The sequence below is a fragment of the Dysidea avara genome, chromosome 1 (genome assembly GCF_963678975.1).
Source record: "Dysidea avara chromosome 1, odDysAvar1.4, whole genome shotgun sequence".
Lineage (NCBI taxonomy): Eukaryota > Metazoa > Porifera > Demospongiae > Dictyoceratida > Dysideidae > Dysidea > Dysidea avara.
Window position 1 is genome coordinate 56,671,249 of NC_089272.1, and position 13,053 is coordinate 56,684,301.

Consider the following 13,053-nt stretch of genomic DNA (forward strand, 5'->3'; position numbering starts at 1 on the left):
TAAAATTCTCAAATACAGATATCCAGCCAAGTCTAGCCACTCTTCCAGACAGAATACTAGTAGTGTCATACATGTATTTGGGTGCCTTTAAACAATGACATGCACTTGGTAGTCTGGTGGTACCTACGGTACCACTCAAATGCAATGTCGTCTCGCGAGAGTGCAAGCGATTAAAAAACTCACTAATTAAAGGGCGTGGCAGCTGTTTTAGTCATGAGTATTCATCCCAAACAAAACAGGATGAATACTCATGAGCGAAACAGCTGCCATGCCCTTTAATTAGCAAGTTTTTTAATCGCTCGCACTCTCGCGAGACGACGTTGCATTTGAGTGGTACCGTACTCCATAGCAGAGTGGAATCACAAAACATTTTGTGACGTAAAACTTGAAATCTTGCGAAGAAAGTGATATGATTGTGGCTGCTTGTAGCTCCCAATGGGTGCTCTTTAAAACAATAAAATGGATAGCTAAAAGTACACTAGCTGGTACCAATACACTCATGATGCTGCCACTCATCATACAGCATGATGGTACTGTATAGTAGGGACCACAAAGGTTTGGGCGTGGCCCATGAAAAACATCACCCAAAAACCAGCCACACTTTTTCCTGATGATGATGAGGCAGTATTGGTTAGGTAAAGCTAAGCCCAAACAAGCCTTCAGATCAACCTGAAACGCTTTCAACAAGTTGTCATGGAATTTTTAAAGAAATTATTGAATGGAAGTTTCTAGTGACTGACTGACTGACTGACTGACTGACTGATTAACTGACTGACTGACGGATACCTTCAGACAAACATAACTTGATAATGGCTAATAATAGGGTAGCTTAGCATCAAATTTTAAGGAAATCTTTACAAAGAGGATAAAAGCACCATTTTTTCTGAAGTTTGCTGAAGTATTAGGACCATTTTTAGAAGGGATGCCACATCCCCATTATTATTGGTCACTGCTTGTAGCAAAAAAATCTAAATACTCTAATAGAGCAGTCAACCACTAACACATAATTATCTCCTTAGATAAGCTGCAGCTAATCTATCTGTAAAAACACAGTAAGAACAGTCTAAAAATTATAACAGACCTTCTAATATTCCTGGGCCCCAGACCCTAGAATGGAATCCAAATTTACTTATTATTCAAACTTCACTGTGTAATTTCATTTCCAGAGTTACCCTATCCCTCACTCTCTGGCTTGCTGCATGTTAAGAGTATAGGGGTAAGGAAGCAGCACTTTCTTTGGCTTCTCTTAAGTTGTTTATTCAGTGTACAGTAAGTCTGATTTTTTTGTTTACCCTTAAAACTTTCCAATCTCATGGTAACACAGCATAGTGTAAATATTGTAACAGTTTAATTTTTGGTGTATTCCAACTAACATTTACATGTGACATAATTACGTTGATGATCTAGAATCCTATTATGTTGGGGACTCTAGTGTGTAAGCATTTTTTGAGTTTTTAAAAGTACATTCAGCTACTGCATGTCATGGATAGTGTAGTAATTGATTACAACCTCCTGGAGTTGGTCCACCTTATTATGACTATACAGAATGCAAGTTTACCACCATGCAATTTTAGATGACACAACACAGTGTCACATGAATAGACAGTCTACAAGGCAACCCACGATTCAAATCAGGAAAGGCTTGCAGACCAATGCAAAGCAAATGCTTGAAAAGCCATAGCCATCTTATTGTAGCATAGTGTGTCTAATTAGCTACACTTGTGACTCAGTGCCTAATTAGGCACTGAGCACATTAATTTTCTAAAATATTGAGGCAGTTTTGAAAAAAAGCCTATGTACAGACTCTTCTCCAATATTACAACCTAACCTGCTTTCAAGGGAAAAAGCAGGAATGTGTGTTTGGTGTCAAGTCAAGTGTACATAGTAATCATCCGAGAAAGCTGTCTAGATTCTAGACAATTTCATGCATCTTTCCCAGCACCTTTTAAAGCTTTCAGCAATATGAAAGATTTAGTATTGTCTTTATGATGAGATACACAGTAAAAACAAACTAGCGAAGGTCACCACTATTTTTGTGGTTTGTAGTGATGTTCACTACTCTTTTGTAGTGACCCTCACTACATAGTAGTGAATGTCACTACCATTTCACTACAAAATTAGTTAGTGAACGTCACTACACAAAAACAGTGAGTATTGTGGCTGACATTAGTAGTGACCTTCACTACTTTGTTTTTACTGTGTATTTTAAAGACACAATTAAGGGTTGAAAACAAAATGGCCATCAAGTAGCCCCAGCATATAGTACATTTACAGTATACCATACACTTGACTTTTCAGTGCATATATGTAATTTGCAATGAGTAGTCTTCTTTATGGGTCTAACATTAACAGTCATTACCAAACTGATGCATGAGCTACAGCTTGAGCCAAAATTTGTGTATTATTAACTAGTCCAAATGCCTGTTGATGCATTGGCCACAGTGCGGTTGTGAACATGTATCTTAAAACTGAAGACTACTCAAATTGTACACATGTAAAAGTTAACTCACAGTGCCATTTGCAAATTCATTTGACAATTAAGTCTCATGTGTACATATTGAATGCAAAATTTAAAATAGGAAAACTACGTAAGTGCATTTCACTCCATACTCAAGTGTATGATATACTGTGAATGTACTATACTGGGGCTACTTGATGGCCATTTTGTTTTCAGCCCACACATATTTAGGTTTGGTAGGCACCCCTTCTAATATTGATAAGTACGCCATGAAGAACTTGTGTACCAAAAATGGTGCTTTTATCCACCCTGTAACAATAATTTTGCTAAGCTACTCTACTATAAGGCTACGGGCTTGATTTTTTCACTGTTTGACATCGCTTCAGCTTCACACATACCTTTTGGCATACTGCAGTACATACAATGCATTCTTCATGGACTTACCGGTGTCCTTCTTTGTATCCCATTTATCTTTGCTGACAGCGAAAGGTGTTGATTTGGCAGTAGCGTGTGATGGCTTCCCTTCATAACAGAAATTGCCCGTATTTTCATAGTGGCTACTTTGACTACAGAGGTGCTTTTCGAACAGCTCTTGCTTCGTAATACTGTGTAATGGGTTGAACATAGCTGACAATAAAGTGTAATGGATACTTCACTTTTCAGAGGATAATTGATAGTTGGGAAAAGCAGCATTATTTTTTCTTTTGATGTATTATGTGTGGGTTCACCAGTCATAATAATTTTATTTTACAGAAAAAATGAGTACACAAAAATTTTCAACTAGAGTAAGGACCATAGTACATCAATGAAAAGTACTGAAACAAGCTAGAGTAATGCATGATATTAATATAAATCACAGTTATATCCCTACTGTGCATTTCCATTATGGTATCTTGAGCACAGTAGGGATACAACACTTCTTATGTTTTACTGTGATTTAATATTGTGCACTATTCCAGTTTGTTTCATTGATATGCTATGGTCCCTACTCTACTAAAATTCTAATGTACCTGTTAGATATTACTTCATGTGCTTGTCAGATGTGCCATTCTCACTGTTTCCCCATCCAAATACAAAAAAAAAAAAATTTAAATCAATGTCACAATAATGACAAGGGTCTGGTGTAACCTTCCCCCTACAAAAGGGAACAGCAATCTGGGCATGAGACTGTCAGCGATCAGACCCTTCCTCTCTATGCCAAAGAGCGGCAGCCACCAGACTACACATTCAGTGCATAGGAAAGGTCAGAAGAGATTCAGGTCTCCAAGAGAAAAGATGCAAAGCTGAAAATAGTTGTAACATCCAATAATCACTTCCAATTATAGAAGTGTGGCACTTGGCCAGAATCCAAGTGGCCTGTGGATCAAGCGAGGGGTCCAACACTTCGAAAATGGTTTACGAGATTTCTACTGTGACTTCTGATTTTTAGATTGATTTCTGCTGATTTACGCCCACATAAACTATAATTTACAGAAAAAACTTCTCCAATCTACAGACAAACACGGAAGTTACAGGCTTGATTTCTAACTTCTACCACAGGAGCATACAACATTTCACGAAGTGTCAGACCCCTCGGGATCAAGTCACAATGGGTTGGCTTTTTTCAACCCTTCTAGGTATTTGTCCCGTTTCACTTTAGGATACTTTACTCAAAGATTTTCGCTAGGCTAGTGGTAAACACTTCGTACAGACTCTGCCTTCTGTGTTCACTCTCTAGTGCCTAACTGGTAAAGTTGATAATAAACTAGTGTAAAAATAATTCTAAAAATTAAAACATGGGAATAGAGGTCACTGAAAAAAGTAAAGAAACAAGAGTCAAACAAGCCAGCATCTTAAACACACAGATCTCTATTTGGTCTCAAATAAACACTTATACAGAAGCATTCTTAGTGCAGCTTATCTACCCAAATGAACATGCTAATGTGAATAGATTGGATGCTTATTAACGCATATTAACAGATTGGTTTCTCTTGCAGAGAATTGCAAAGTGAACCTACAAGAAGTAATGTAGCTTTTATCCCACAAAAGTACTCACACTTTGCTCTAGCCCGGTGGAAAAAAATAAGATGAACAAAATAGTAGATTTCAGTTCTTTAAAATAAGTAGTTTTATCAGGTCCTTAGACCTAAACGTCTTCCAAATTAACTTCTAAGGCTTCTTTTGAGGTTGGAAGAGATTTCTAAGGTGGTGTTTAGCTGAGTGTTCTATTAGGAACAGGGGCGACTTCTATTATGAACCACTACTGTGGTTCATGATAAAATATTACACCCGGATTCACTGACATCCATGTCCATCCACCCAATCACATCACTGGAAACACAAGAGTGTACACATCACATTTTTTTCCACCAACGGTGTGGTTGGTTAAGGAGAGCCGAGGGGACACGCTCATGTCGACTTCACAATCTATGATTATTTTTAACATTCCACTTGAACAAAGTATAAAAAAAGACTAATAAACAAAAAGGGACCTAACAAAAATGTGGCTTATTTAGCGCACAATAAAATCCACATACACTCACCGAGACTTCGTCAAAATCGTTGGCAAATGAACTCTGGCGGAACGACTCTTGCATCGACTCGCGCCTGCGCGTACGACTATTATCCATTCTAATTGATGCTCACAGACGTCATTACGTCCGAGGAAGAAGACGCGTTGACGTCATTCCTTAACAAGGTTGACAAAGTGGGTAAGTGCTGCATGTAGTAAATGGCGCATATGTAGAAATGTGCAGGTTTCGAGGTTGACAGCCTTGTAAGCTCGCTTGTAAGTCGTCACAAATACACATCATCACACTGCGCGCTTACTCAAAAGGGCGCTTTCAATTAGATATAGGTGATAGTTCGAGGGGGAAATTTTCGCGGTTTTGGGGGTTATAAGCGAACATTTTATCCTTGAAATATTTAGACTTCCATATTACAAGTTTAACTGAAGGTTAAACAGGGTTAACTTATAAGTGTCTCTATGGCCATGGAGGTTTACTGGTTGCTATGGGTGCAAATATGCACACTATGCATTAGGCCCATGGGAAGGTGGAGACAAACAACAAATAGTGTCAATATCTGAGTAGGCAAACCTGGGCATAAAACTAGTCAAATTAGTTAGACAGGCACTCAGTTGTAGCATTCTACACAGCAGCAGTAACAGCAGGGAAAGTAGCTCTGCTGTGTTTACTTTAGCTCCTTCCAGGGAAAGTCACTAGTAGCAGCAACCCTCAGTAAGGATGACTATGATGTTAGCTATAGTTGCGGGGTCCACAGCCCCATCTGGCTATACAGCAACATGCAATTCAGTGGTAACCAAACTGAGGAGGTGAACTGAACAGAACCCTTTATCAGCAGCAGCGCGTGACAAGCCACTAACTTGTGAGCAGTCACCATACTCTCAAGTAAGGAATTATAGTTAGCTAGTAAGACTAGTTTCACTGTATATAGGCTGCACTGATGTGTGGGTAGTTGCGAGGGTAGCTGCATATTCATGGACTGAGCAGCAGCCGCCATATATCCAATGCTAAAGAGCGTGGCTCAGTTTCAGAGACCGAGCGTGTAAGTTGGTATTGGCTTAGTGGAATTGTTAGGCACCCGCCTAGAGTTTGTGGGGACAAAAGGCTCGCTCTTAGCAACATTCTGGCAAGAAACCAAATCATCGGCTTGCCCCGGCTAGCAACATTTTCTATTGAAAAATTTACCCGTTGGCTATTTCAAGTTCCTTTACACAGTGCACTGAGTGCAGTCTCTGGAGTGGTATACAGTCCTTTTGAGGTGAGCTAATAGCAGTACCCTGTGTAAAAGAGAAGAAAAAAAACTGATTCAAGGGGTAGGTAACATCCTAAACATTGTGCAGATTAACCCCTGAAATTGCTGTTTTAGAAAGATAAATATTCTATGGCCCAAAATTTTGTATATGTTGGAATACAAAAGTTGACTGTGAAAGATGTATACATAGAAATGTAATACTTTATGGATTGACACGTTTTTGAAATTGTGGAGTTTATCAGCAGAGATAAGCTAGCTGTACAATCCCGAAGGTTGAAATGGGCGGTCAATTTTCTATGTGATACTTCATAGAAGATTACCTCAGTACCCCATTGGAATAATCTAGTGGTTACTATAGAATAAAAATGGTTACTTGTAGTTTTATCTATGATTACATTGGAGAGAAGGTATGGAAAACTACCATTTAGAACGTACTTGTGCTGTACTTGAATGCAACACCTGGTGCTAGTAAATCAATCCTAGCACACCAGGAAGAGATGGTATTGCAGGGATATCCTTTACATTACATAGGAAGAGAGAGCTGGCCCTCACAGGGGGAATTGTTGATGTGAAAGTAGGCTACATAGTAGTACAGCTCTGATACAGACAGGCTGATCTGTTGTCAACCCCTAGCGGTGCAGGGAGGTGCTTTCTTCGTACAATACGGAGTGTATCTGCAGCGCAGATGGTTATTCTCTTGACACAAGCACTTTATGGTATGGTAGATGTGTTTCTTACCTGGAATATTGGTAAAGGTGTAGTGATGTGCGATGCATATCGATATATATATAAGAGCATCGGAATATTTTGGCTGTTTCACGACATCGATATCATGCTTGTGTATTGATATTTTATTGCACAATCACAGAAATGTGAAGGTCTGGTTTTGTGCAAGTTAACAGTGTAGCTTGGTTGTTTACCAGTTCCTAGACTCTTTAAGCTAGTTATATAAAAGTGCAGAGGGCTAATAGCTGGTATTAAACCATGAAAAATTATCAGCCGCCCATGAATTAAATATGAACTGGCTGCTTACCACTTTCCTGAACTCTTTTAAAGCTTGTTATATAACTGCAATGGAGGAATAGCTGGTACTTAGCTATGAAAACTTACTAGCAGCCCACACATTTAATCGCATTTTTAGAAAAATGTACCATATTGCATCATTGACTTCATAGCTGTTAGATACGGATACGCTCTGTCAGGCGTATTGCACATCACTATAAATGTGCCCCATAAAAATAGAGCTAGCCCACTAATTAAGGAGTGGAGTATTGTAGGGGTGTATCCTACATGGTGCAGCTCTCATACAGACAGGTTTTTCTGTTGTCAATCCCTAGTGGTGCAGGGAGGTGCTTTCTTTGTTTAATACGAAGTGTATCTGCAGTGCAGATGGTTATTTTCTTGGCACAGGCACCTTATGGTATGGTAGGTGTGTTTCCTACCTGGCATAATGGTAAATGTGCCCCAAAAGAATTAATTTATTGTAGGGGGGTATCCTACATGGTGCAGCTCTCATACAGACAGGTTTTTCTGTTGTCAATCCCTAGTGGTGCAGGGAGGTGCTTTTTTCGTCAAATACAAAGTATGTCTGCAGTAGTGCAGACAGTTATGTTTATTTATTTTTTGGCACGGGCACCTTATGGTATGGTAGTTGTTTTTCCTACCTGGCACAAAGAGCTGTGAAACTTAGCCAGTTAACTGATCATTCAACAACCAGTTATTTTTATTAATTCAGTTATCAGCTATTATATATTTTTATCATAATCAAATAACTGATCTCTAATATTTTCACCCGAAAGATTTGGTTTGGGTACTCTTTTCATAGATATCCCACTTGTTGTGGGATTCAGCTTAATGTATAATGACTTGTTGCCTTTTGGCCCAGTTTCACAGCTCTTAAAGGTAAAAAGTAAATGTGCCTCATAAGAGCTAGAGAGAGCTATAGCCAAAACAGGAGTGAGGCAGTATTGTGAATATGTAGGGGGAGCTTCCTACATGTGGTGCAGACAGGTTTATCTGTCGTCAATCCATAGTGATGTAGGGAGGTGCTTTCTTCACAAAATATAAAGTGTATCTGCAGAGGGATAATCATCCTCTTGCATAGGCATGGTATGGTATGGCAGGAGTGTTTCCTACATGGCACAAAGGTAAATGTGCTTCATTACTGGAGTCACAGGGTTGATAGTATTTGAAAACATAGCGGAAGGTCAGAGTTATGCAATTCAATAGGTATGGTCAAAGTCTGAGCCGAGGGGTAGGTAACGAGCCAAAATTGTCTATGAAATTTCAAAGATGACTGCCCATATTTCATCTTTCAAAGACAAATTCAGCTTAATTTCTCCGTAAAATTCAGTAATTACAAAATTAGTAAATCCGTAAATGTCAGACCCTGTAAAATTCTGTAAATTTTTGTTACATTTTCCTGTTCGTGAAATTTCATCTTTCAAACTGCATAAATTTCAGGCAATATTTCATCTTTCAGAAATAATTTCAGAGATGATCAATGAAATTTCAGGTGGTTACCTACCCCTCGGTCTGAGCATGCCATAATCCAGCTAAACCTGAGCATCGAGTTACGAGTTCTGTTACAAATAAGCTATTGCACAAGACCACTTGAGGGCAAGATAATGTTGCAGAGGGCTGCACTTGAAGCTGTAGTGCCCTTAGAAAATTGTCACAACAGACTATATTAAGATGTGATTCATCCACATGGTAGGTGTATGTCTAACCATACTGGAAATTTTATCACCATAAATCAGTGCTTTAAACACATAGACAATTTCTCTTATCAGCAGGGCAGCATACTATTAAAAATTCAATCCGAGACAAGGTCATCCCTCAGTGGTCTTATGTTCCTCTTTGGTCTGTTCCAACTTTATTATTTTAATCCCTAGATAATTCCCTTTAGAAAGAACATGGGATCAATGGGGTTTGGTCTACAAGGGGAAGGACTACCTCTCCACCTTTATGGTATGTAAATTTTGATCCTTTTTCCTATTGTTAATCTTGGAGCTGCAAATTGGCATGAAGGTGTGAATGTGTGGATCACACAAAGGTCTTTTGACAGTTAGCGTCTTGGCCTTTGTCCTCCCCCAACTGTCTTCCGGGAGGTGCACACCCTCTTGTCCTGCAAAACTAGAGAGACATCTAGTCCAGGCATTGTTGACTCAAATAGTCTATAGCATACTGAACCAGACATGTTATAATTACCAATGTAGTGTTTTAAGCACGCAAAGTAGTCTAATTGATGTTTTTCTTTTCAGAAAGAATGTCAGTTTGTTGGCATGGACTGTGAAATTCACAATGTTATTGTTGCAGCTCAGCATACTGTCTGGCCTTGTGTTTTGAGATAAGGCCATCCCTCATTGGTCACATCTTCTTTCCAAAATTATTATCATTTTCTTTTAATCCTTAGGTAATTCACTTTAGAAGGAACGTGAAATCAATGGGGTTCAGTCTACAAGGGGAAGGACTACCTCTCCACTTTTGTGGTGTGTAACGTTTGATCCTTTTTTCCGTATTATCAATCTCAGGGCCACAAATCTCCACTAATGGCATGGAAGTATAGATATATGGATCACACAAGGGCCTAAAACTAGAGAGCTAGCAGGACATCCAGAGCAGGGTTTGCTCATTGTATACGTAATTAAGGGAATACACAAGGTTCAGGATCAGCTTTATTAGGTCCTGTGTGGCGGTCAACAGACTCATGCCCTACTGTTACGATCCCCATATCACAATGAGTATTTAGACAGACGTCACCTAAAAGAATGGAGGAACTACACCGTCAAAGGGAGCAAGATGTGTAGATCTAGAGGCTTGCTGCCGAGTGGGTCTCATTCCTTAGAAAAATAAGCCATGAAAGCAGTACTTGATATCCAACATTTTCTCTCCAAGTGAGGATAGTGTAGTGTAAATGAAGTACAGTGTAAATGAATTAAGTACAGAGCTGCTGGAGTACTTGGCTCCCCAGATACATAATAGCAAAAGGCTCACTGCTTGTAAGAAGGCCTACAGGATAGTCCCAGTTTAATCAGAAAGTTACCCCTTTACCCGAGTAATATTCCAGTGAAAGAACTAAGTCAGTATATCGGCAACACCAATGTTAAGACCATCTAAGCTACACACTATTTACAGTGGACAACCACTAGTTTTATCTTTGGCTTTTTGAGCAGTTCATTTCAGCTCAAGGACATACAAGTTAATCTGGAAAGGATAGATGCTGACTCTTCTGCATTGTTATTCCTTGCAAGAAGAGAAAACCCTCAAGATGTTTAATTTCAGGGGGAGAATTATTATTATTATTATTAGTACTTTACAGTGACCAGCACTGAAGGTCTGACAGCAACATGTGCTGCAGCCTTTGGATTACCTAATCTAACAAGAACTGGAGACTTTAAATGATTACTTAACCTAGCTAACAATAAGGTGAAACAGAAAAGCGCCAAAGAAAGGAAAAAATCCCTCCTACCCCAGGATTCGAACTGCAGGCCACCCAATGTCTAGTTGAGCGCCACGCTCAGTCTCCTCCAGGAGGGATGGATTTTCTTCCTTTAAACCTAAGTATTTATTATTATTAGTACTTTACAGTGACCAGCACTGAAGGTCTGACAGCAACATGTGCTGCAGCCTTTGGATTACCTAACCTAACAAGAACTGGAGACTTTAAATGATTACTTAACCTAGCTAACAATAAGGTGAAACAGAAAAGGGCCAAAGAAAGGAAAAAAATCCCTCCTACCCCAGGATTTGAACTGCAGGCCACCCAATGTCTAGTCGAGCACCACACTCAGTCTCCTCCAGGAGGGATGGATTTTCTTCCTTTATAGAATACAACTAACTTGACTGAAACTCTAACAAGCCTTCAATGCAGTTTAATTTATTTATTTTTACACAGGACACAGCAGTAGAAGAGGGCAGTTAATTAACACAGTTACAACTGGTTTAGGTGAAAACCCTACTATTCAGACCTCAAGTACTGAGCTGTACACTTGGACTAGATAGGCCTCCTCAGCTTGTAGCAGAGTCTCGGGACTTTATCAAGGTGCGCTTGGTAGAGTTATAAGGGATCAGAAAGAAGTATTCATATAGTGTCTAAATGGATCAGTAACGTAAGCAGAACTTAAGCTGTTATGCATTGTCCCACGTATGTTGTAACACCTCAGTCTCTGCAAGACAGTTTTTTGAGGGTATCATGTTTAACTTCAGGATTGGCTCCTCATGGTTTTAGAAACCGAGGCAAATGTTGGTTGTGGCAATGATTAAACATAATGGTAATTGTATTTGGAGGGACGTCTAAGTACAATCACCTACAGTGATTGCTTGTGTGGGTGAATGGATGAGTGCTTCATGGGCCCTTTCTAGTGGGGACAAATGCTAGATCTTCTGTCTAACTTGTATGGGTATGTAGGTCCCCACTAAATAGGGGTAAAAACCCTGATCATTACTTTGGGATTAAGACATGCATGACCTTGGTTAGCTTGAAGTCATGTGATCTCACGTGATAGCCAGATTACCAATGGTCTATTGTTAACATTCCAAAGTCAACGGCACGTCATCCCATTCTCCCAACTTCTGGTACATTACCCCCTATTCCTGTGATTTGGAGACGCTGGAGAGAAGTTAAAGTGTAATAAATTTTGGCAGTGTTTGCAAATCCGCGAAATTTTTATTTTTAGCAACATTGCTCAACCTTGAAATATTTGCCCCTTGAAATAATTAGGCTATACGGTACCCAGTGTGCAAAATAACGTCCGGACACTGGACAATTTCCAGTCAATTACACCAGGTGTCAGGCCATAATTTGAATTTGTCCGGAAATACTGTCCCTTCAAAGTTGATAATGTTAGCAATTGGGCTAGGAGGGAGGCCAGACATGATGGTATTGACATGTAATTAAGTTATGTATTTTTGGCTTGTACTGACCACAAAGGCATGCCCAAGTTAACCTCTGAGGTTAACAATTTACTATGTTGTGCCAGCCTACTTCTTTCAGTCACCTGTACTACAGTAGTAAAATGTATTTATAACCTGATTACAATTAGTAACTTTTACTTGTGGTATCCATGATCACCTGCACAACCAGTTTTTAAGTTAGAATGAACAAGGCATCAGTGCATCTGTTCATATTAGGGATAGAGCCACTATATATTCTAAGCCAGGCAGCATAAGCAAAGCTTAGCTAGCTATATCATTCTAAGGCAAATAGAAGGCATTGACTGAAGTCCTTATTACTCCTTTCCTACAAAGGCCCAATCGATTCCAAAGAAACCCTTTCATGTGGCCAGCAGCTACCTTTTAAAATGCTGTACTATCAGTGAATGGTTAATAAGTAATCAGCTCTACAGTACATTGGCGGCCGTGGTAGAAACACAGGAAAGGAGAAACAATAAAAGTTAAATTTCCGGTCTACTTGCTTGATGTCCACTCAAATTTCACAATGCCCTGACAGTACGACAGGACATGTCTGAAAAGTTATTTTGCACACTGGGTACCATAGCGCATATATTATCTATGGTGATACCAGAACTTTGTTCGATCATATGGCTCGATTATCTATGCTTGAACGTAAAAATCAAGGCAGAAGTGCAAGTATCTTGGTTTACAGCACATCAAAGGATTTATGTACTATTAAAGTAGACAACCCTTAAGGGTCTGATGAACATACAACTGGCGACCTGTGTTATAGAAACCTTTCAACCTTACCTTCATGGTTTAGTCTCAGTGCACTTGTACTTTTTAATTTTTGTTTCCCGAGGTGACCAGTACCAACTGAAGTTAAATGTATTCTTTATTCTGTTGACTGGCTGCACAACGGTTGTGTGCTATGTTTTCACCAG

At 39.4% G+C, this 13,053-nt stretch overlaps 2 protein-coding genes across 3 annotated transcripts in view; one reads left to right on the top strand and one right to left on the bottom strand.

Annotated features, from left to right (window-relative positions):
- The window catches only part of LOC136237025 (DDB1- and CUL4-associated factor 8-like), a 34,458-nt gene extending 29,364 nt beyond the window's left edge, over positions 1 to 5,094 (bottom strand). Inside the window, exon 1 of the mRNA XM_066027280.1 lies at positions 4,981 to 5,094. The gene's annotated coding sequence lies outside the window, so the exon portion shown is untranslated. The remainder of the gene's footprint in view (positions 1 to 4,980) is intronic.
- The window catches only part of LOC136236942 (uncharacterized), a 32,271-nt gene continuing 24,292 nt past the window's right edge, over positions 5,075 to 13,053 (top strand). The window contains exons 1-2 of one of the 2 annotated variants that reach the window (XM_066027181.1): positions 5,081 to 5,148; positions 11,112 to 11,325. The gene's annotated coding sequence lies outside the window, so the exon portion shown is untranslated. Of the gene's footprint in view, positions 5,149 to 11,111; positions 11,326 to 13,053 lie in introns of both variants that reach the window. The other variant, XM_066027177.1, reaches the window with a different exon arrangement.